General features: G+C 46.0%; 1 pseudogene across 1 annotated transcript in view; it reads left to right on the top strand.

Annotated features, from left to right (window-relative positions):
• LOC311242769 (cytidine monophosphate-N-acetylneuraminic acid hydroxylase-like) overlaps positions 1 to 18,657 on the top strand; it is an 80,067-nt pseudogene extending 61,410 nt beyond the window's left edge. Inside the window, exons 11-14 of the transcript in view lie at positions 840 to 1,014; positions 10,337 to 10,453; positions 16,690 to 16,805; positions 18,452 to 18,657. The product of the transcript in view is annotated as a cytidine monophosphate-N-acetylneuraminic acid hydroxylase-like (transcript). The remainder of the gene's footprint in view (positions 1 to 839; positions 1,015 to 10,336; positions 10,454 to 16,689; positions 16,806 to 18,451) is intronic.
• The last annotated feature ends 7,460 nt before the right edge of the window (positions 18,658 to 26,117 follow it).

Genomic DNA, 26,117 nt, shown 5'->3' with positions numbered 1-26,117 from the left:
TATAGTGGAAAACAAACGAAGTACCAGGTACCAATAGCGAGTCGAGTAGGTACCATGCGGCATAATAATGGCAAAAGGCCCTGAATGATTGTGGCACCTCAGGTTTTATCCACCCACTCCTTGACGAGTAATGGACCTCAGCTTGCACTTTACTGTCTTATTGTTGTCTCACTGTTCTGTCCTGTTTTGCACTTATTTATTTATCATTATTATTATTTTGTTGTTCCTATTTGTGAATAATCATGCACTGAAATGTCAAATCACGTTCCATTTGTACCTGTACAATATGGTGAATAAAGTAATCTGAATCTGAATCTGAATCTGAATCTGAATCTGAATCAACCAGCAGTCAAACAGAAATTAAAATGACCATAGGTGAATATAGCACCATCAACTATAATATGAATAAAAATAACTTGCCTATTACTAACCTAATGTTTAACACGGTATAACTGTGAGTGCAAGAAACAGTAATAACAGTGACCAACTAATGAGGCGTTAACGATACAGCCCTTTTAAGAGCTGGATCTGTACCTATGTAACATGTTATCAATTATGTATCGCCGATCAGATCACATTGGAACCCAAAGACCAGATAATTTTTTATAACACCTGATGAGATTAGAATATTTAACATACACATATTCGCAGATTAAGCTTCCAATATGCCACAGACAGATTCCAAAAGAGAAATATTCACTCTATTGTATACGTTAATAAAATACCTGTAAACCTCATCTGCTATATTCTATACACTTCACCTGCTTCATCCTAGACTTTGTTTTAGAAATGTGACATCAGTATTTCCTCTATATTTCCTGCTATAATACCAACCATAGTGAAGCCATCATCGACCCCCCTGCCAGTGCAAAGGTCTACAAGGAGAGTTGGGATTTTGACTTGTACGTGGATGAACTGGACAGTGCCATCGGCTCAGAGATATTTAAGCACGACAGCTGGATCCAGTTTTATTACACCTGGGCAGGCTTTAACAACTACAACTTAGTTGTGCGGGTAAATATCTTGAAACGTAAACAGTAGAGGCCTTGGATGGAATGTTTGTGTCGTTCTCTTTCTTCCAACATGGCTGCCCATTGGTAGCCACTTTAAAAAAAAGAAAAAGGTTAAATATTGGGAAAACATTATATTACTGTCACTTGTTTATAAGATCCAGTAATAATCCTAGTAATCAGTTGACATATTTCTCACATATCAACACATTATCATCTTCCAACATAGAGGACGAATGAGAATTCTAAACATTCCATGCAAGGCCTCATTTTCTTTTCTTTAGGCATACTGTCCAAAATACCCCTTTGTCTTTCCCAATTCATGAAGAAAAATGATTGCTTTCGACTCTATTGTCTTTATTTGATGCCATCTTAAAAATAACTGGGCTTGGGCTTGGGAAAACCTAGAATAATAAGAAGAGGATCAGGAATCAGTGTCATCACAGAAACGTCGGAAAATGTACTCCCTCGTCACCACAGGGTCTCCTATTGCTGAATATCGCTGCTCTTCTTATCACTCTATGGGAAACCAATATTTCTTAACATTTCTTAACTACATTTTCACAACTAATACAGTCTTTTCTCCCACTATTGTTTTATTACATCAGTATGAATGCATGTCAATAAGCAGATGACTAAAGTCTAAATCACTATGGTCAATCAATCAATCAATCAATCAATCAATCAATCAATCAAATGTATTTATATAGCACGTTTAAACATGACGCTTGTCAACCAAAGTGCTTCACATAGCTAAGCTAAGTACAAAGAAAAGTATAAAATAAACTGAAAAATAAAATAAAATCAACGGATAGACAAAGGAAAAACAGAACAACACGTCAACAAGTACGGCAAGAGTCAAAGTGAGTCAGGGAAGGCCAGGCGATATAGGTGGGTTTTGAGTTTTGATTTAAAAGACTCGATGGAGGGGGCAAATTTAATGGACATGGGATGCTGTTCCAGAGGTCAGGGGCTGCGACCGCAAAAGCACGTCCCCCCCTAGACTTGAAGTTAGACCTACGGGTGGTTAGGAGACCCTTATCAGCCGATCTGAGGGCCCTGGCGTTGGTATAGGGGGTGAGGAGGTCTGCTAGGTAAGCAGGGGCTTTACCATTTAGGGCTTTATAAACCATTAAGAGGACCTTGAAGTCTATTCTAAAGCGCACCGGGAGCCAGTGGAGGGAGGCAAGTACAGGGGTGATGTGAGCTCTCTTCCGGGTACCTGTGAGCAGTCTAGCGGCAGCGTTTTGGGGGAGTTGTAGACGGGCTATGGTGGATTTATTTATTTTATTTATTTATTTATTTATTTATTTATTTATTTAGGGCTGTTCACCCTGTACATGCTCCCCCTCGGCCGCATTATCGGCCGGCACGGTGTGTCGTTCCACTGCTACGCTGACGACACCCAGCTATATATCCGGATCACACCATCATCACCTTCATCACCCCCCACACTGACCGCTTGCCTGGAGGAGACTAAGGCGTGGATGAACCACAGGTTTCTCCAGGTCAACAGTTCCAAAACACAAGCCATGCTGATCGGTACCCCACACCAGGTCCGGTCAACCACCATCACCACCATCTCCTTCTCCGGTCAGGACATTCCCCTCTCCACCCTTGTCACCAACTTCGGCGTGAAAATGGACCCCCACCTCACATATGAAACACACATCAAACACCTCTGCAAGACCTCTTTCTTTCACCTCCGAAACATCACTAAACTCCACCCCTCACTCACCCTGGCAGATTCCGAGAAACTCGTCCACGCTTTTGTTTCCTCCAGGCTGGACTATTGCAATGCACTCCTCATCGGGATCCCTAGTAAAAGCATTAAAAAACTGCAAACCATCCAGAATGTCGCTGCTAGGATCCTGATGAGGGTGCGCAAATATGATCACATCACCCCCACCCTCAGATCCCTTCACTGGCTCCCCGTGGAACACAGGATTGAGTACAAGGTGTCCCTCCTCACTCACCAGTGCGTACACGGTGGTGCCCCTGCCTATCTCAAGGAACTCCTCACCCCCCAGTCCTCCTCACGTTCCCTCCGCTCCGGCACAGCCTACCTCCTCAAAGCCCCCAGGACTAAGCTGCACACCATGGGCGATCGCGCCTTCTGATCTGCCGCACCCAGACTTTGGAATGCTCTCCCCATCCACCTGAGAGCACCACAATCCGTCGAGGCTTTTAAAAGGGGCCTAAAAACATTTCTTTTTAACAAGGCTTTTGCCTGAATTTTATTTTACTTTTATTTTTACTTCTATTCATTTTATTATTATTTTTATTTTATTTTACTCTTTCACTGGTTGTCTTTTTAATTGTTTTTATTCATTTTAAATTGTTTTATTCATTTAACTTTTGTCTATATCTCCTGTAGCACTCTGAGATTCTCACGAATATAAACGTGCGGTACAAATTGAATCCATTATTATTATTATTATTATTTAGCCCCAGGTACAGGGAGTTACAGTAGTCTAAGCGTGAGGATATGAAGGCGTGAATTACTCTTTCCAGGTCTGAGGGGGAGAGAATGGCCTTGATCTTGGCTATGGACCGGAGCTGGAAAAAGCACCCCTTCACCACCGAGTTTACCTGCCTATTGAAGGAAAACTCGGGGTCAAAGAGCACGCCCAGGTTTTTTACAAAGGGCTTGACTAGGGGAGACAGGTTACCCAGGCTGCTGGCAATGACACTGGTTTGGTTCGGAGGGCTGAAAAGGAGGATTTCACACTTTGACTGATTGAGCTGTAGAAAATTGTGTGCCATCCAGCATTTGATGTCATCTAGGCAGGAACGAAGACTGTCAAGATTGTTTGTATTGTTGGGTTTCATGGGGAGATAGACCTGAGTGTCGTCAGCATAAAAATGGAAAGAGATGTTGTGTTTTTTAATGATCAGACCAAGGGGAAGCATGTATAGGGAGAATAGGATAGGGCCAAGGATGGAGCCTTGTGGAACCCCGCAGGAGAGAGAGGCAGAGGGGGAGGAGCAGTTTCCGATATTAACGGAGAAGCTTCTATCACTGAGGTAGGAGGTGAACCATGATAGGGCTGTGCCACTGACACCAACTGCCTGGTGGAGACGGTCGATGAGGATAACATGGTCTATTGTATCGAAAGCTGCACTGAGGTCTAAGAGCATAAGGACAGCACAGTCCCGGTTGTCGGTAGTGAGGAGCAGGTCATTGGTGACTTTAAGCAGGGCAGATTCTGTGCTGTGGTTGGCTCTGAAACCTGACTGAAATGTGTCCAGGATGTTATTCAAGTGCAGGTAGGGAGACAGCTGAGAGAGAATAGCCTTTTCAAGGACCTTTGATAGGAATGGGAGCTTGGCGATTGGCCTGTAGTTATTGAGCTGGGTGGAGTCTAGGTTGGGTTTTTTCAGAAGGGGCTGGACCACTGCATGTTTGAAGCAGGTTGGAACGGTACCAGTGGCTAGGGAGGTGTTTATGATAGAGAGGATGCTGGGGCCAGTTGTGGGAAATACTTCTTTGAGAAGAACAGAGGGAACTATGTCAAGGGGGGAGGTGGTTGGTTTCATGGCTGAGACTATATCTGTGAGAGTAGAGAGGGTGATGGATTGAAAACAGGCCAGGGTGGATGAACAGGGCGGCGAGACATCTAAACTACGTGTAGGTGGTGTGATGTTGTTTCTGATTAACTCAACTTTGTTTATGAAGAATTTTAAGAATTCCTCACATTCGGTTGGAGACACATCCAGGCTAGTTCTAGGGGGGGACTGATGAAAGAGTTAATGGTGGCAAAGAGGGTCCTGGGGTTTTGAGAGTTACGGATGAGGTCTGAGAAGTATGCGGCTCTTGCTGCTTTAACTGCTAACTGATATCTGATACGAGTGTCTCTAAGCATCTCGAGATTAAAAGCAATCAAAGTCATTGAATTAATCATGACTTATTACATGGCGTTTTCACATTCGCCGAAATGCTTGCTTGTGATTAGTCAATAGCGCTCGTCAGAGGTCCGATATTACTCGATAACGGACCTCTGTGGAACAATAATGACCGCTGTGCGCAGCTGTTCGCAATCAAGGCCACTGACACACTGCATCAGTGCAGCCAATCAGACACACCTGCTGGCTGCACTGACAGCGGAGTGTGTGTGACGATGACAGCAGAGCCAGAACAGAACTGCGTCTGCATTTGATCTCGTCTTGTCGATGTAAAATGAATTAGGTATATTGTTAGTAAGTTAGCCATGTAATAAGCGGGATAATGTATAGCTATACTCGATCATTGTCGCAAAATAATTGACCTTCACTGACGTTTAAAACACCTCGTGTCGGTCAATTATTTTGCGACAATGACCTCGTAGTTATACATTATCCCTTACTTATTCTGCTCTGCCAGTTGTGATTGTTATTTTGGTTCTCAAAGTGGTATTTCTGTTCAACCAATATGGCAGGGGATATAAGATAAGATAAGATAAGAATAAATGTTATTGTCCCAGAGGGGAAAATTTACTTGGAACATATACTGCATCATTCTGCGATAACAGTGAAAACAAAGAAGAAAAGAAATATATATACAATCATTCATGTTTTATTCATCATTTTACTAAGTTATTCATTCAGTTAGTAAAAAGGACTTTAGACTAAATAAAATACATAGAGACATGTAACCATAATACACAAGTAGGTAAACTCATTTCAAAAGCTTCAAAAAGCTTCATATTGCACCCTGCCCTAATTAAATTACAACAGATTAAGACTTGGACAAGAAAGAAAAAGGTGAGGAATCAACCTCTAGTGTTATTTAGGAGAGCGAGGGATGTAGGAAGGAAGGAGGGCTTGTAGCGGTTGCTCTTATATCTACTTGCTCTGAACTGTCTCCCTGAGGGAAGAACTTCATATTAGGGATAAAGAATATGAGAAGGGTCCTGTAAGATCTCTGTGTCTGGCTGACGACTACTTTCTCGAAGATAGATTGGAGTGACGGATACTTGGTGTTTCCGGTCACCTTCATCACTGCCTTTCAAGCTTTGACGTACACTGTACTGTGAGTTTACCAAATCACGCTGCCATCCCATATCTCATCAGGCTTTCTAGGACAGCTTTATAAAATGTGGTCATGATCGCTGTGGTCACACAAAACAGTCTGAGTCTATGGAGGAAGTGCAGTCGTTGGGCTAGTTTGGAACACAGAACATCAACATGTACATCCCATTTCAGTCGATTATCCATGTGGATTCCTAGGTATTTATATGATGCAACCTGCTCTATATCACAGTCGCCAATTACCACAGGGTCATGTACTCTCACTTCTCTGGGGTCTTTGGTTTTGGTGGTATTGAGAATGAGATGATGTCTCTCACACCAGACCTTAAAGTAAGTAGAGGGGCAGTCGTCAGCCGTCAATAGGCTTAGAATAAGTGTATCTTCTGAAAATGTCAGGACATGATTGTTAGGCTGACTGTTGCTACACTCGTTGGTGTACAGTGTAAATAGGAGAGGGGAGCTCACCGCACCTTGAGGCACCCCGGTGCTGCAGAATTTGACCTCAGAGAGTGTGTCATTCACCTTGACTTGTTGTTTCCTGTTGGTGAGAAGAGAATAGAACAATTTGATTATTGAGGGGTTTATCCCCATAAGCTTCTGGACAAGCAGGTGAGGGCGAACAGTATCAAACGCAGAGCAAAAATCTGCAAAGGGCACCCGAGTGTAAGCCTTGGGATCCTCGAGGTGCTTACTTATTAAGTGAGACACACTGATTACAGCGTCCTCTGTGCTGTGTCCCTTCCTGTACGCAAACTGGTTTGGGTCGAGATGAGGAGAGATTACAGGTTTGATCATATTTACAATAACCCTTTCGAAACACTTCATGACCACACTCGTCGTTAATGTGATAGGCCTTGTGATAATCCTTATTGTCAACTGGACATGTTACTTTAGGAATAGGAATGATGGTAGACTTTTTCCACAGCTCAGGGACCGTGTAACTCTCAATAGAACTTTGGAAGGTGGGGCACCAAGCCTCCGTTAGCTCGGCTGCACACTGCTTATGCAGGAAGGAGGGCATGCCGTCTGGGCCCACTTCTTATTGTTAATACAGGCCTTGACCTCTTTGGTGATGTGCGGCTTATTGTTGGGAAAGTGAACAATCACCTTTTTTGGGACCACATTGTCAATACAGAATCTGATGTAGCCAGTTGTAGATTCTACATTTAGTTCCTGATTGTAGAAAATGCTCCGATCCGTGCAAGCAAAACAGTCTCTCAAAGTCTCTAAACTGTCCTTAGTCCACTGCAACTCAGTCTTCTCCTGGGGCTTACTGGATTTCAGTGCTGTTTTGTAAGTGGGCAAGACATTGACTGTAAGGTGATCAGAGTTGGATAGAGGAGGAAGGGCCTTGGCTTTAAAAGCACTCTTTATATTTCCAAAGCATTTGTCTAGGATCTTATTTTTGCGCGTGCCACATTTAACATACTGATCAAAACCGGGTAGTACAGGTTCTAGGCGACAATGGTTTAAGTCCCCAAGAACGAAAATAGGGGCACCCCGGCCTGGCCGTGAGTTGGTTGTGTACACATTCTGCTAAACGGTTTGCAGCCCTGGCTGCGTTACCACTGGGGGGGAACATAAGCTGCACAGATGGTTACACTTCCAAACTCTCTCGGTAAATAGAAATGTCGCATAGATAGACAAATGAATAAAGCAAATGGCACCATCAGTCAGAAACCTTTGTGATGCAGAACCATGAAGACCTACGTCAAGTATCTGATGCACAGTATACATAACATTACATGGTCTGACCAGTCATCCTAGAACAAAACCTTGATTATTTAGAACTTTATACATAATGGTCTGACCAGTTATCCTAGAACAAAACCTTGATTATTTAAAACTTTATACATATGGTCTGACCAGTTATCCAGAACAAAACCTTGATTATTTAAAACATTATACATTATGGTCTGACCAGTTATCCAAGAACAAAACCTTGATTATTTAAAACATTATACATTATGGTCTGACCAGTTATCCTAGAACAAAACCTTGATTATTTCAAACTTTATACATATGGTCTGACCAGTCATCCTAGGACAAAACCTTGATTATTTAAAACTTTATACATATGGTCTGACCAGTTATCCAGAACAAAACCTTGATTATTTCAAACTTTATACATATGGTCTGACCAGTCATCCTAGGACAAAACCTTGATTATTTAAAACATTATACATTATGGTCTGACCAGTTATCCAAGAACAAAACCTTGATTATTTAAAACATTATACATTATGGTCTGACCAGTTATCCTAGAACAAAACCTTGATTATTTAAAACGTTATATACATATGGGCCTCAGTACAGTATGTTGTTTGGGGAAAATCTTTTTAATTAATGCTATTGACTGATTGAACTAATAAAAAGAAAAGGCAATACTTTATTCACTACTAATTTGGACATAGTTATTATTTTGTTCCCTAAACATCATACCTCTGTGAATCCTTACTACTGAACTGACTTGCATGCATTTTCCTACTAGTAAACTAGTAAATTATTACCTTTGATTTCTGTTCTCTTGTTTGTTGCCCTCTTGTTTGTTGCCTTCCAAAATAGCTGTGTGATGAACTAATACTGTGCAACTATAAATTGATTGTATACACCAACTGAAGAATGTGCTTAGTAGAGTGCACACCTCTGCCAAGGACTAACAGTCTCCCCACCTTTCCATTACTAATTGCAAATAAGCTGCAACATATCCAGGCTATGAATCCATATCGTGGTGCAACCAGTTCCACTCTCTATGGGTCATGTTCACAACAGATTTTGTGACTGCACGACAAACGCGATGGGAGATGTGCTCATTTAGAAATTCTGGTCTGATGGTGGCACTAGAGGAACGATCGTGAGGTCACCAAAATCAATAGGTTTCCTCATCTTGGTGTCATGTATGTGCACAGCCAATTGCATGGCAATCCGGCCATTACTTTTCGAGATATCTTGTTCAAGGGACAGGACTGATATACGTAACCTCCTTGGTAGAGGTAGATAGGCCTCATTGGTATAATGGAGTGCAAAATCACCAAACAAAGATTTGAAGCCTTCACCAGACCAAGTAGATGTAAGATCGTGGTGTCATCTTATGACATCATTACTAGGGATGTCTGATATTATCGGCCTACCGATATTATCGGCCGATATTGTCATTAAAATGTGATATCGGAAAATATCGGTATCGGTTTTCAAATTCAATTTTTTTACATTTCTATAACCTTTATTTACCCAGGCAAGCAAGTAAGAACAAATTCTGATTTTATTTATTGTCAAAAGTATGCATAATGTTATGTTAATTCCACAACAAGACATATGTAATGTTAATTACCTGAAATGATTCCGTTTTTTGGGGGGGGGGGGACCCTGCATATATCGGTATCGGTTGATATCGGTTGATATCGGTATCGGAAATTAAGAGTTGGACAATATCGGTATATCGGTATCGGTAAAAAAGCCAATATCGAGCATCCCTAATCATTACCCATCTAGTGCAACGTTTCTTCACGTCTATCACCCCTTCCGAAATATATATATATATATGGACTAAGTCATACAGTATACGTATATATATATATATATATATATATATATATACTTATACTTATACTTAGTCCACATATATATATATTTTTTTTTTCTTTTTGATCCACTTTTTCTCCCATTTTTCTATATTTTCTCCCATCCCAATTTCGTATCATCCAATTCAACGCTCCCCTGTCACGAACGCTGTTTCTTGCCTCCCACAAGCCGGCTACAATGTGGACTAAGTCATACATAGCACAAGTCCCCTCCGGTACTTGAGGTAACAGCAGTCGCATCTTTTCACCTGCGCAGCTCGATCTCTCAGTGGCGAGGAGTAACGCGTGGGAGGCTCACGCTGCCCCCGACACTTCCTGATTCTACTGCGCAGGCGCACCAACCGACCTGTAGGAGTCTCTGTCCACAACGCCCGATCCCCACCCATCAGTTTCCCACCCCCTAATACGACCAATGTGTATTAGTATGAATGACCAGCTAAACTGAAAGCAATGTGGAGCGCTGGGCTCGAACAGGCAAGCCCAGCGTCTCCGTCATTCGTGGCGAGCGCCTTGCCCACTACGCCACGTAGCCGCCATATATATTCTTTTTTTAAAGATTTATCCTATTCAGGTCTCTTCCAAAAGCCTTCAGTATGGGTGCTCGCTGGGTTATTGCTGCTGGTGTGGTCTGATTTTAGCCCTGGGTCTTCATTTCCTCATTTCCATTTCCTTCTTAGCTATCTTGTTACAAGTTATCAAGTTGATTGATGCAATTAAAACATCCCCAACATGTAGGTCATTGAGACAGATGAGGACTTCAAGCCCATCGTCGACGGTTACGACTACTTGGTGGACTTCCTGGATCTGTCGTTCCCTGCAATGAGGCCTGACCGAGAACACTCTTATGTGGAGGTGAGTGGCTTAACTCAGACCTACGATAGAGTCCAAGCAATAGTCGAGTACTTTAACACATCTCAAAAATGAGTACTCGAATACTACAAACAAAATGTAAGGTTATCCTATAACCCTAGTTATATGAATACTGGCTGAGCGTCTCGCTCTGCCTTCTGAGATATCATTATCTACAGCACCTATAGTGCCCATGGAAACCAAACACATGCACCCACCTGCACGTGACCACGCCCATCCCCTGCGTGCCTCTACAATAGGCAGGAAGTGGTCATGCTTACACCGTTCCAAGTTTGAATTCCATACGCGGAAAACATCCAAGGGACCTCAGGGCGCTGAAGAGCGAGACGCTCAGCCAGTATTCATATAACTAGGGTTATAGGATAACCTTACGTTATATCTCATTACTGGCAATTGCGTCTCGCTCTGCCTTCTGAGATAAAGGGCAGAGCGGACGCGTGGCCACGTCAAATGCACCCCCTGAGGGCCCGTAAGCCCCAGCCAGGGAGGAGGGGAGTCCCGTCCACCCGCCCGTCCTAACGAAGGGGGGGAGGCAGTCAACTACAACCAAAGTGTGAAAAACGGGGAACCAGGCACCCCCGAATGCACAGCGCAAGCGGGACCACGTGTGACACAGCACTCCGCGGTCCACACCCACACACTACTGCTAGCCCACCTGATGGCGGGATGCAGGAGAGGTCCCGGACCTCAGGACCGCCTGGGAGACAGAACCCCCAGTCATGTCCATGAGGTAAAACCTAACAAAAGGACTCGGGGAGGACCAGGAGGCCGCAGCACAGATGTCCTCCACCGAGGCCCCCCCCCAACAGGGCTGCAGAGGCCGCCACACCACGAGTGGAGTGCACCCTGATGCCCCCGGGGGGGACCTGTCCAGCCAACGTGTAGCAAAGGGCAATGCCCTCGCACAACCAATGTGACAGGCGCTGCTTGGACAGCGCCTTACCCATGCGAGGGCCATCGTAACAAACAAACAGTTGATCGGAAGCCCTGAGATCCCACGTGCGACTAAGGTAAACCTTCAGTGCACGGACAGGACTCGATAGGTGAAGGCTCGCCTCCAACCCACTAGCGTGAGGAGGAGGGCGAAACACCTAAAGCACAATATCCCTGGAGCGACAAGAGCTCCGAAAATTCTTTGGCACGAAGGCCGGATCAGGCCACAGAGTCGCCTGCTATCGGCCCGAATAGACAGGTACTCTGACCGCACCGAGAGAGCACACGGCTCACCCACGCATTTAGCGGAGGTGATGGCCCAAAAAAGGAACGCGGTCGTAAGACAGACGATCCAATGGCGCCTGCTCAAGAGGCTCAAACAGGGCCCCCAACAGCCTTTCCAGAACAGTTGGAGGTCCCGATTCGGAGACAGAGAACGTTCCACAGGCTTGAGACGCTGTGCGCCAAGCAAGAAACGTCCCACGAGAGGGTGGCTGCACAGTGTTCTGACCTCAAAGCCCACATGACAAGAAGATATAGCTGCGGCATATACCTTCACTGTTGAGGCCGACCGCCCATCCAGGATAGACTGGAGAAAGGACAGAACCGAGTCCAGGGGGCATGACACCGGGTCCAAGCCCCCAACCTCACACCACTCTCGAACCATACGCCACTTCCCTGCGTAAGCCGCGGTAGTGGATGGAGCGCGCGCGTTCCGGATGGCGTTAACCACAGAAGAGTTAAGACTAGGGATGTCCGATATTATCGGCCTACCGATATTATCGGCCGATATCGGCATTAAAATGTGATATCGGAAAATATCTGTATCGGTTTTCATTTTTTTTTTTTTACGTTTCTATAGAAATGATGTCCGATATTATCGGCCTACCGATATTATTGGCCGATATCGGCATTAAAATGTGATATCGGTTGATATCGGTATCGGAAATTAAGAGTTGGACAATATCGGTGTATCGGTATTGGTAAAAAAGCCAATATCGAGCATCCCTAGTTAAGACGCATCCCCACCAGATTCACCCTTTCAGCAGCCAAGCCATCAGGGGCTGCCCCAGAACAGGAGGCAGAACAGAGTTCCGCGTGCCTGAGAGAGGGCCCGCGGTGACCACGGAACAGGCCACGGCGGGGCCACCAAGAGCTGAATCAGGGCCCGGAACCACACAGCCGTGCCCCGGCCCGGCGCGACCAGGATCAAAGTCCCGTGCTCCTGACGTACCCGCCCCAGCAGCTGAGCTATCAGGTGTATGGGGGGGAACGCGTACAGAATCCCGGGCGGCCACGGACCGAATCGGCCGCCGCCCGGTGGAGACGGGGGGAGCGTACTCCTCCCTGTCTGATGACATACGACGCCAACGTCGTGCTGTCCGTCCTGATCAGAACATGCTCGCCCATCACATGATGGCCGAGCTGTCCGAGGACTAGAAGCACTGCCTTCAATTCCAACACATTGATATGTAGTGCAAACCGGGCAGCATGGTCCTTGCCAGCTGCCCCCTACTGCGTCGGTCCGACACGTCCCCCCCCATCCCGTGAGGGAGGCGTCGGTGAAGACCGTGATGTGTGACAGCCTGCTGCCCATGGGGACCCTGCTGGTGAAGGCCCCAGGCCCCCCAGTACTGACATGGGAACCTTCAGCAGCTTCCACTTGACTCTCACAGGGTCTATTTTCACACTGAAAAACCCACCTCTGTATCCTCCTCATGAAGAGGAGGCCAAGAGGGAACACAGCTTGAGCAGATGCCACAATACCTTGCAGGCGTATCACGGTCAGCGCCGTAACCGCCCTGCCAGGACGGAACCTCCCGAGCGCGCCGAGCCGCTCTGAGAGGGATGCCCCTATAGTCCTTGAGCTTAGAAATAAACCCAAGTACTCCACCCGTTGACTGGGAAGAGGAGCTCTCTTGTTCCAGTCTACACCAAAACCCAGGCTGGTGAGGAATTATGAGACCTGGCGATCTTCTCTTACCGGCCGAGGACCAGAACGTCGTCCAGGGTAGAATAAAATTCGTATTCCCTGACGACGCAGAGGCCCCAGCGCGGTCTCCCCGCACTTGGTGAAGATGCGAGGAGCCAGAGAGTAACCAAACGGCAGCCTCTGGTACTCGTACGCTAAGCCCTGAAAAAGGAAGCAAAGGTATGTCCTAGGAGGGAAGATCGGGATGCGAATATGCATCCTTCAGGTCTATGGAGGTGAACGTATAACCAGTCCCCCACCTGACAGCGCTTAACAGGTGGGTGACGGTCAACATTCTGTACCTTCCATGGGACAGGTCCAGTATGGGTCTGACACCCCCCCCCCCCCCCCCCCCCCGATTTCTCGGGCACCAGAGAATATCGGGAGGAAACGCAGCTCATCGCATCCTCCCATGGGACCACGACGGCGGCCTGCTTCGCCGCCAGAGAACGAATCTCCTCGGCCAGGGCTGTCACTGCCACGGACTCTGATAATAGGGTCTGTACCAAACCCAAAAACGGAGGGTGGGGGTGTGTAAACTGTAACACAAGCGCTGCCCTCAGCGTTCTCTCCATCCACATCGACATATGGCTACTACTGCAGCCATATGTGGTAAAAATTCCAAAGTGCCCCCCCCCCCCCCGCCAACTGCTGCTGGTCCGCTAGGAATCGTAGACAGGTGGCCCGGTCCCTCCCGCTGTGCGTTGTCAACCCTGGTCTCGCCAACCGCGCAAGCAGGGTGTCCCGCGGAGCCGGGATATCGCACCCTGACCCTATCAACGAGGCAATCGCACCCAAGGGGGTCCCCGACAGAAGGGGCAGTCTGATACAGGGGGAGCAGCCATATCCCCTGGTGACATAGGCTCCCCCGCTGAGCATCTTCCCGGCTTAGCTTGCTGAGGACAGCCTGCTCTGCAGCTGGACATGCATGGTGTGTGGTCCTCACACTGCCCGATAGGGTGGGTCTCTACACACCGTAGCCCTGTAGTGATATTACTACCACCCAAATTACGCGTGCCTGACTGACCACCACGGGAATCGGAAGTCCAGACGGGGGAGGCACTAACGTAATACCCAGCCTGGCGAGGGCGGGGCTGGGGGGAACCCACGCTGCGACCTCCTGGGCCTAGAGTTCCCCCTCTGACAAAAACATTTTGATACAGGGAACCCTGCTCCATCGACAGATACAACACCAGGCTCACCAAACACAGACGCAGGACGTGTGGTGTGGGAGCCGCTTGAGAGCACAGCATTCTCATAGACAGACCCAGGCCTAGCTAGCAACTGGGTGTCAGCCCCTGTCTCCATGAGAAGCAAAATGTGGGGCCGCTTGCGCTTCACTGGAAGAACGTGGCCCGCAGCCAAAGGGGACAAATCAGAGCCCTGAGTCCCGTAGCGTAGCGGGGGGGAGTAACCGGAGAGCATGCTAGACACAGCTAGATGGCAACGTTTTTTTAGGGCGTGCCCATCTAATATAGCCGATCCCTCGGCCGCCGAGGCTGTCGACCTTGTGATCACCTGTTTTCTTTGTGTCCAGGGTATCTCAGGCGGGGGAAACATGGCCGCTGGCCGGGGGCTGTGCTCTCACCTCTGGCTGCGCGGTGTGGGGCGGCGTGGAGCCCAGGTCAAATACCGCCCGCGCCCCCGTGGACAGACCAAGGTCCACCCGCGGAGAGGGGAGCCCTGAGGAGGAGACCCCTCCCCTCCTCAAGGGGAGATTGCTCCAACCAAAGATGCCTGTGAACAACCGTTGACAGCATCCTAGCCCTCCCTGCGGTTATAGCTTGCGGCTGGGTCAAAAACTGAATAACCTCAAACCCTTGCGCGATGGTTTTGACGTCGGCTGGCCCTAAGGCCCCACCACCCAACACCATTTTTTACAGAAAAGCAGCCAATTGAGCAATGTTGTTAGTTGCTGCTAAATTCTGTACTGCGGCGGTATAAGCTTCATCAGCCCACCAGCCACCTGCCGGGCCGACCCGCCTCTTGGCGTCGGCCGGGCGGGATACCGTTCCACCATGTCAGGGCAAAGAACCGATGCCACCTGCTTCACTAAGCACGGAACACCAGTGGCGGCTGCTGACCAAAGTCTATTACTAGTGAAGCACTGCTCCACTAGTAGTCATGCAATAACCTCCACTGCGGCACACCTGTGCATGCACCCGTGTAAGGGATAAATGAATGAATGAACGAAAACTTAACATATTGCAGAATGGGCTAGCCCAATACACACAATTGTTAAGGGGATGCAGACCAGAGAAAACGTTAGTCCTGTCTACATCAGGGTCCCCCATTTTCAATTCATAGATTCACAAATGCACACCTGCCCTGAGCCCTGTCGTCAGCCCATCCACCCATGTAAAGGGTAAATAAGCCTCAGCTAAACCCCCCAACATTAGACACCGATTGACCGTCAGCATGAATGGTTAAGAGGAGGGAAGAGTGAAGACAGCCCCGGCGGGGTACATGGGAAACGGCGCCCCAAACATTGTAGCATTAGCACCAGCTGCGCGTGCTAAGATACTCGGAAAAACATTCAACAATGAGTCATGATGACCACGTTTATCCAAACACCCAGCCCCCCGCGCTAATACATCGCCCGGTCGTCTCACGAGACAACGCGCAGTATCAAACATGCCAGTACCAATGCCTGCCAGTGCAGGTCCTGCCAGTGCAGGTCCTACCTGAGCGCGACGTGTCTCGACTGCCAAGCGCTGCGCGAAGTCCATCGGCCCGCTGTCAAGCGAGACGGGATTGCCAGTAATGAGATATAACTATTATTACATACTACTCTTAAAAAACGTTACCTTTTACTATTTTCTTTTTTCTTTTTAATTTCACTGATCGCTTTAGTATTGAGGAACTGTGCTGCATCCTCTCACCAGGTTCCAATACAATCCAATGTGTTTTAGCTTTCAAAAACCATGATACTTTTTCCAAGTAGCCAGCCAGCCAGTCAGCCAGCCAGCCGTCTCTGTCTGTCTGTCTGTCTGTCTGTCTGTCTTTCTGTCTGTCTGTCTGTCTGTCTGTCTGTCTGTCTGTCTGTCTGTCTGTCTGTCTGTCTGTCTGTCTGTCTGTCTGTCTGTCTGTCTGTCTGTCTGTCTGTCTGTCTGTCTGTTTGTCTGTCTGTCTGTCTGTCTGTCTGTCTGTCTGTCTGTCTGTCTGTCTGTCTGTCTGTCTGTCTGTCTGTCTGTCTGTCTGTCTGTCTGTCTGTCTGTCTGTCTGTCTGTCTGTCTGTCTGTCTGTCTCTTATCTAGGTTATATAATTGAATTTAATTGAATCTATCATCTATCTTGTCTGTCTGTCTATCAGACTAGAAACAGGGTAGGAGTCATGCGATACGTGGTGCTGAATGGACTCCCCTGGGACAACCTGTACATCGGCTTCCAGAACAGAATACACAGAGACCCAGACACCTACCACCACAGGTAACATATAACCAGAGACCTACCACCACAGGTAACATATAACCAGACACCTAGCACCACAGGTAACATATAACCAGACACCTAGCACCACAGGTAACATATAACCAGAGACCTACCACCACAGGTAACTTATAACATAGATCCCACTGTCTCTGTGGTGGTAGACAGACGCTTAGTCCGCTGCGCTACCTGGCCGCCTGACTTGTTATCTTTTAAGGAATGTAGCTCTATGTTGCTAGGCGACCGGCCCCACTATCTGAAGTCGCCTAGCAACCTCACCTATCCCCTAGAAGAGAAATCCTATAACGTTGTGTAGAAGATACGTCTTAGCTGGAATAGCCTCCTGCCCCCACCACCCCCAAGTCAGAGGCAGACTGTTATCGTGGTTCCACTTTAACAACTAACCAGGTTTAGGAAAAACCATGAATAAAGGTATTTACATACACAATTCACCATTTATAGTCTAACAAAAAACAGCCATATCTTTCAACAGGCAGCTTGGATTTGAGGCAAACAATAACGATGACTGACTTTAGTGACTTATGATTCCAAGTGACAATTAAAACAAACAATTAGGGCTGTCCGTTTATTGCGTTAATTAGATTGATTAATTAATTACACAGCAAACTATCGCGTTATGAAAATTTACTTAAATATATATATTTTTTTTTTTATCTCATTCATTCCATAAGAACGTAGAATACACATTTACAGCCTTTTTTTAATATGGACATTTGCATGTTCTTGGTATCTGATTCTAGGGACATCTATGGATCTCAGGGAATGTATTCCCAGTGTCAGAAATATTGTGTCTGTTACTAGGCTTGAGTAAATTGTAATGAACCAAATGAGAATATCAATAAAAAAAATGTATCTTTGACTGTGAATAACACCATGCTAAAATTGACCAGACCTGAAAAATCTAAGCAAATGAATAAATGGAAGATGATTAAACAGAAGGCTTTGTAGATACAGTACTGAATTCTGCCAAATATGATTATAGAATATAGAATATCAGGCCTAAAATGGTTATGCGATTAAAATGTGATTAATTAGATTAATTAATTACAAATCCTGTAATTAATTAGATTAATTTATTTAATCGCCTGACAGCACTACAATAATAATAATAATTTATAATTTAAATTATTTATTTGTTTATTTGTAACCCTTTCATAGTCTGCTCGACCATTTGGAATAGCACATTTTGAGTCACTATCTCTCATTGAAAAATGTGTTGAACTTGACTCAGCCTTATTGAGCCATCTCTACCGTTTGGTTCAGGTATGCTATGCTAAAAAAACTCTAGGTTACTCTGCTTTTTGAGAGTAAGCCTTCTCACTCAGTGTGCTACCAGGAAGTTAGAAACTGAAAAATCTCTCCTGACATGTGAAAAATTGGATCTGGATTTTCAAAGGTAAACTTAGTTTTTTCAACATATTATATCATCCAACACATTAGTTAAAGACAGCCTATACTTCTGGTTGAGTCACATTTACACCCCCAAGCGATATGGATTGATACAATTTCAAAACAGACTTACATGGTTCTCCGTTTGAAGGCTTCAATATATTGCATTATAAAAATATATATACAGTATATTTTACATTTCTATGTTCTTGACTATAACTCTGTTGGATCCCCAGGTTCTGGAACCACTTCCAGACGGAGCTGCCGGTGACCAAGCCAGACTGGGAGCTTTTCCTGGAGGAAGCACCCCCAGTGAGGGAAAGCACCCCCAGTGATGAACCACGGGGAGGCTACTGTACACTGTCATGATCCTGGAGAAAGCACCACCAGTGAGGGAGCCTGAACCACAGGGAGAGGATGGGAGCTCCTGTACACTGTCATGATCCCGATCCATCTGAGTGATCAGAATAGAATAGAATAGAATAGAATAGAATAGAATAGAATAGAATAGAATAGAATAGAATAGAATAGAATAGAATAGAATCTTTATTGTCATTGTTGGTACAATGAAATAATATTGAGTTTTTAGAGCATCACCACTGGCATACAAACATACTGAATATAGCATATACAAAATTATAATATCAATAATATAATATCAATGTCCCAAGTGCAATAGTGCTAGTGCAAATAAATAGTACAGTGACAGTCCAGTTGAGTTAATGGATGGAGGGGGGGGGGGCATTGGCTTGCAATGGATGGAATAGTGTATAGTGTATAGCAGTGCATGTGAGCGGATCGGAGCGTGAGCGGCGCGGGGCGCGGAGCGGCCGGTTTTGACGTGAGCGAGGAGTGGGTTTTAAAATGAGTCGGCGCGACGTCCGGAGCGAGAGTTCTCCTCCGCTCCAATCCACTCCAGGCCGCTCACAGTGGTTTAACACTGATGTAATATATACATGCAGTACAATGCCAAAGCAACAGATGGCGATGTACAAACATGAAGGCCATTTTCAACCAATGAGAAGGGTGAACCTGTGATAGGCTGTTCGTTCAGGCTTTGTCACTGTAGAGACGCCCACACTCACTCTAGTTAGAAAAAGTATATCGACGCCATTGTTGTTGACGTTAGCTTACATGCTAACGTTAATGGCAGCGACCATAGCATTGTGGCTCGGCTAGCCTATCATCGCTTAATAGAGATAGTGAATGGATAAACAACGTTATTTAACATTGCAGAATGGCTACAATTACAATGCGGCTCAATACAAACAATTGTTAAGGGGCCCAGGGGGTGTAGACTGTTGTAGTTTGAGCTCATTTACACCATGCTCCAAAAAAAGAAGAAAAAAAACTGCCGAGCGATCTGGCGCGGGGAGCGGGGAGCGCTCGATTCAAGGTGAGCGGGGAGCGAGCGGAGAGCGACTTGGGGGCGGGGTCAACATGAGTGATTAGCGGAGCGGACCAAGCTTTAAAGAGCGAAGAGCGGATTTCTCGGCCGCGCCGATCCGCTCACGTGGTCTGGTGTATAGTGCAGCAATGCAAGTCCGGTTCACAGTTATTGTTGTAATGTACAAGTGGGAGTTATGTCACCGGGGGTTGGGGATGGGGGGTGCGAGGGGAGTGCGGGGCGGCAAGTTGATCGTTGAGCAGCCTGACAGCCCGTGGATTGAGGCTGTTGGTCAGTCTGCTAGTACCGGACTGGATGCCTCTATGCTTTTACCAACGCGTTCGTGTTTCCGGGTTCCCGTTTTGCGCTCTGATTGGCCACTGACCTACGCTACTACGCCCCCCTCGCTATGAGCGTAGCAGGACGCTGAAATGCAAATGCGTATCACAGTACTGCCTCCAGGAACAGCTGTTTCCGCGTGACTTTATGTGCGGGCTCGCTCTGAGGGAAGGAGGCCGTTCATATTCATTTCTACATTTTATACATAATATCCCAGCGTTTCAACCAGCTGCACATTATACTCACATTATGTGCTCATTAAAAGAACAAAATGTATGCATATTGGTCAGGAAACGGCGAAACGCTAACGTTATAAAATACCCTGACATTGGGTAGAAATGTAGCAGGGTTAGGGTGACCTATTGACGGGTCTGGGAGAGAGATGCGGGGGGGGGGGGGGGGGGGCTGCCTCGCGCGCGTGAATACTTTCAGCAACCAACATGCCCTTCCGCTTTGCTCTGATTGGCCAGCGATCGGCCAGCCCTCTACGCTCGTTTTCCCCCTACGCCGGTAACGCGTGCATGCGCATTTCGTACTTGTCTCCCTGTGGGAAGACGCGGGCCGCTGGTGTACAGCTGAGAGCTCCACCATAGCTATGTCCGCGAGCTAGGCGCAAGCCAGAGTAAAACACCGTTTTCAATCAATCAATCAATCAATAATAACATTAACGAGACTCGTTGTGTCTATTCTGCTAACGCTACCTCTCATTGCTTTAACGTTACCTAGGCTCTCGTGTCTATCTGCTAACGTTAGCATTAGCATTAGGCTAACAAGCTGTAACGGCACCAGTCTCGCGTCTATCTGCTAACGTTAGCATTAGGTAATAACCGGTTTAAAATGGATGGTGATTACCTCACGTTGTGTCTATTCTACTAGCATTAACCATTAGTTACTAGTACAAACAATCAATAGCGAGTTATAGGTCAGAGAGTTCCAATCACTGTTGAGAAGGTATAAGATAAGACACGAGACGTCACGTCACGTCCATATCCCCCACACCAGAGCGGGGTGGCAGAGAGGGAATGGCACACCCTTTTCGAAATGGCTAGGTGTAAGCTAGCAGATAGTAACTTACCTAAGAGCCTGTGGCATTATGCGGTGCAAGAAGCCGCTTACACCAGAAACAGGTGCTTTAATAAACACTCGGGCACCACCCCCCCGTATACAGCGCTGACAGGAAAGAAGTTTAATCTAGCCAGAATGCACCGATTTGGATCAGTGTGTTATGCGTACCTACAGGACAGGGGAAAGCCCAAGTCCAAGGATGTAAAAGGTTTTTCGTAGGACACGACAAAGGAAGCCCTGCTTTCCTAGTTTATCATCCCGGTGATGGGAGAGTGCAGAAACACATGCTAGTCAAGTTTGTCACGAAGACAACCTGTGAGAGTGAGACACAGACAGGAGTCAGAGCTGGACTCCAGAGCAAGGTGTGTAGAAACAGAGACACATCAACCCAGTGTACTTAGTACAGTCGTGCAGACAGATAGTCAGCAACCCCCAGAGGGCGATGACGAGGAGCACCCGAGGGTGACGTCAAGTGCTCCAAGGAGTGGGAGGTATCCCTCAAGGGAACACAAACCCCCAAAATATCTGACAGACTCTGCCAGGAAAGGGAGTGACGAGGAGGACAGTACACCTACCCCTGTTGAGTACTACTACAGAGTAGTCAGTGGGGTAAACCCGACCTTAAGAGGCCACATTGTCCCCCGAAGAGGGCAGACATACAGTGGGAGGGAAATGGATGTATTCAACCAAGTTACCAGAGGGCAGACAGACAGTGGGAGGGGAATGGTTGTATTCAATCCAGGAGGGTATTGAAGGCCACGGCAAATACAAAGTATGTTTCGTAGAAAATTGCTTAAATGCTGAAGGAGGGTACCCCATGTTTAAATAATGAAGAAGGGTGACTAATTGCTTAAATGCTGAGGGAGTAGAATCCGTTTGAAGCAGACGGACAGCGGTGTTTCCGAAAAGACAACAAAGGTTTAAGGCTTAAAGCCTACAGCGATACTATCAGCCTGTGAAGCTGAGTATATGTTTCTAGCTATGACAATGCAAAATGTGTTTATCTAGAGCAACTGCTCGAAGTGATGGAGATAAGGTTATGAATATATTGCTCAAGGTGCAGTAGGTAATTGAAATGTATCCTTCATACCGAATATGGTGTTTTTGAAGATGAGGGGCGTTCTGTCAACACCATTTAAAAATGATGGACATTGTGTATATATGGAGACTGTTGTTTATGAGGGGCACCCAGGGGACCATTGTGATTGCTAGGAACCCAATGTGTCAATATAGATGTAAACATGCCATTATAGAAAATATCATCTCATCGGGTATGTCATCAGAGAAGAAAGAATGACACCGGTTTACTGTCCGATGGACGACAGGGTAGCAGACACTATGAGGAAACCTGTTTCAAATTCAAATTGAAGGGATTTGCAAAGGTCATGTTTAATGTGAAGAAATTGACTGTCATACCCTGTTGATGTTTTTGTGATTATATTATTTCCTTTGTAAAATGTTTTTCCAACAAGTCAGCCAGTATGCTAAACCCTAAGTGGGAGTGTTGAAGGTAGAGGCTCTGTGTAGGATTGTTAGTAACTGTCTAACTGCATATGTAACTGTTCACACTAGTGTCTGTCTACCTGCATATATATCTGTGTCCACTAGAGGGCGTTCTAGGCGGAGACACTCTGGAGTACTACCAGGTGGCGAGTATAAGTAGCTGTGTCTCCTCCCCCTTCTTTCTCTCCCCCCATGTCTCTCAGTGAGAGAAGACTTGTAGAACTGCTGCTTTCCATGTGAATAATAAACCACACCGATTAAGGGCTCAAGATAGAAACCATGCCTCTTGACCACATTATTGTCGCCCTATAGTCGAATTCTGTTAACACAGCTCAATATGTATACACCGTGTTGTTAAGCACTTAAAGAGTACAGTCCCCATCTTTTCTCTGTGCGGCGACCAATTTTGACAGTGAAAGGCCCAAAACAGTCTATGCCTGTGGACCAGAAGGGGGGCTTAAACAGTCTAAGATGGGCTGGAGGAAGGTCTGCCATTTTGGGAATGACTGGATTTGCTCTCCATCTCTGACAGTCTCGACATTGGTGCTGATGTTGGTGAATGGCTTGGCGACCTCGCAGGATCCAGTACCTGCGTCTCAGTTCCCCATGAACGCGCTCACAACCTGGGTGGAGCAGTTTCTCATCATAATGCTTAATAATGAGTTTGGTTATGGGATGTTTAGGGTCCAATATAATCGGATGGATGCTGTACTGGTCGAGGGACTCAGCAGCCCTTCGAAGTCGACCTCCCACTCTAATAAGACCAAGATCCGGGTCATATTTAGGAGACAGTGGGAGTAGTTTGCAACTTCTTGGAATGGATTTGTTTGTTTTGAGGGCATTGAACTCCTCAGGAAAACACTCGGATTGGGCCCTTTGCAGGAGATTTATATAGCATTGGGCCAAGTTTGAGTTGTGATCTGCCGCCCCATGAAGCATATTAATTGTTTCCTCTATGAGATCATCCCAGCTGCTGTACTTGTTCGGGTCAAGGAGGTTTGTGTTAGACATCACTGTGCCACAGAACATTGACTTCCTAAGTTCCTCCACAGGTTCTGATCCAGCAAGCACAGCTGGATTGGCTGGCCAGCATTCGGTATGCATCAAGAGGAATGGAGGGCCTTGATGCCATCTATGTGGCTGAGAAAGTTCAAGGAGGGTTTTACCCCGTGTTAAATCATCAGCTGGATTGCTCTTTGAGTCGACATATCTCCAGCTCTTTGTGTCGGTCAGTGTCTGAATCTCAGCTACTCTTGTGCCAACAAACACCTCGTAGCGACATGAGTCGGATGTTAGCCATGATAAGACAGTTGTAGAATCTGTCCAGAGGGTCACTGACTGTAGTGGGATAGTGAGTTCAGAACTGAAGAGGTTAGCCAGCTGTGCACCTGATAGGGCTGCACACAATTCAAGACGAGGGATGGATAACTGCCATTTAGGGGCTATGGCCATGATGAAGCTGACATGGGTGTGGTGATGTTTGTCTGTGGTCTGAAGGTAGGCAACAGCACCGTATACACGCTCTGAGGCATCACAGAAAACATGCAGGTGGGATTCTGAAATGGCTGCATTGATCGAGGTAGATAACAGCGAGGAAAGTGAATGTCAGGGAGATTCTGCCGTTCCAATTCCCATGCTTGCCATTTATCCAACAAGCTTTGGTAGCACTTTATAATAACACCCTGTTATAATACATTTATAGGGTATTTGTAGATAATGAACTAATCATGAACAAACCATTTATATACATTCATAAATGATTATTAAATCATTTATAACTATATTTGTATAACCTTTACAAAGTATTTATAACGCATTAGTGGATAATGAACTAATCATGGACAAACCATTTATATACATTCATAAATGATTATTAAATCATTTATAACTATATTTGTATAACATTTACAGATTAGTTCTACATTATTTATAACTCATTATCAACATTGTTTGTACTTGATTTGTTCATCATTAAATAATGTTGTTTAATGTGTAGTAACACATTTGTAGATGCTTTGAAAAATTGATATGAAAAAACGACTATACTGTATCTCCATTTATTTTTCATGTTCAACAAATGATTTGTTAAGACATTCATAAAACATCTATAAATCATTTGCAGATGCTATTGTGTGCCCTAATCTAAAGTGAAGCCTATTCATCATTATCAAATGTATAATACAGTTAATTATTTGTTTACTTTTTCATCACATGTTACAAATATTGTAGACAGCTTTCGGATACACCCTTCTTTGTAACATCAAACAGTGACAGAATTAGGACTAAAGATAAATGCAATTTTATTAACATAAAATACTAGGACCCAGGAGTACCCTGGCCAGGTATTGAAGAGTATCTAGAGAGGAAGTATCACGCGAGTGAGACTTGACGTCACATGTGTTGCCGTCGTTTGAATGGAAGCACGATACATGCAGAACCAAGTTATCCGTGCTGCTCCTGCCCCACGCTTTTAATAAGGTATGAGCAGGTTAAACACCTTTTTTGTTGGTAAATCTATTCCATCATTTCCGACCTACAAACAACTCGTATATGTTCCAATCCAATCCAATCCAACTTTATTTATAAAGCGCTTTAACAGCCACAGGGGCACAAAGTGCTGTACAGAGGGAGCATATTAAAAACTATAAGCAGCACTAAAAATAGATAAAAAAAACAAGAGTACCAAAAAAGAGAAGGAAAAAAAAGGTAAACATAGGCAGCAATACAAATTTAAATAGATCAGAGTACTTAAAGAGGCTATGTACTGCTATTCCTAGCACTATTTGGGCAACTTTACACAATTCCTGTTAGTCTATTGAAGACATTTGTAAGGTTTTTTTCAAAAAAATTCATTGTTTTATATTTCTAATCAAGTACTCAAAACCATCATTTTTCAGCCTCAAGAAATCAGGCTGTTATGGCCTGGCTCCGCTCATAAGCACTTTGAGTGACAGTCAGTCCACAGTCTGCACTGGTAGAGGGAGGGAGGGAGGGGGGGAGAGAGAGAGAGAGAGAGAGAGAGAGAGAGAGAGAGAGAGAGAGAGAGAGAGAGAGAGAGAGAGAGAGAGAGAGAGAGAGAGAGAGAGAGAGAGAGAGAGAGAGAGAGAAAAGACAGGCAAGGCCCCCTCTCTCCCTCCCTCCCTCTCTCTTCCTTTCTCTCCCTCTCGGTGATGAGTCCGCGCGCGGCAGAGAGAGAGAGAGGGGGTGGGAGAGAGAGAGAGAGAAAAAAAAGACAGGCAAGGCCCCTCTCTCCCTCCCTCCCTCTCTCTTCCTGTCTCTCCCTCTCGGTGATGAGTCCGCGCGCGGCAGAGAGAGAGAGGGAGGGGGTGGGAGAGAGAGAGAGAGAGAGAGAGAAAAAAGACAGGCAAGGCCCCCTCTCTCCTTCCCTCCCTCCCTCTCTCTTCCTTTCTCTCCCTCTCGGCTCTCGGTGATGAGACTCGGCAGCTTGTGTTTTTTCTTTTTCTCTTTTCTTTCTTTCAATCTCCCGTTTGGCGCGCGGCCGGCAGGTACCCCCCCCCCCCCCAAGTGCCCCCTCTCTCTCCATCTCTCTCTCCCTCCCTCCCTCTCTCTTCCTTTCTCTCCCTCTCGGCTCTCGGTGATGAGACGCG

Source organism: Notolepis coatsorum (assembly GCF_963971535.1).
Source record: "Notolepis coatsorum genome assembly, chromosome: 16".
NCBI lineage: Eukaryota > Metazoa > Chordata > Actinopteri > Aulopiformes > Paralepididae > Notolepis > Notolepis coatsorum.
This window is presented reverse-complemented; position numbering and strand designations above follow the sequence as displayed.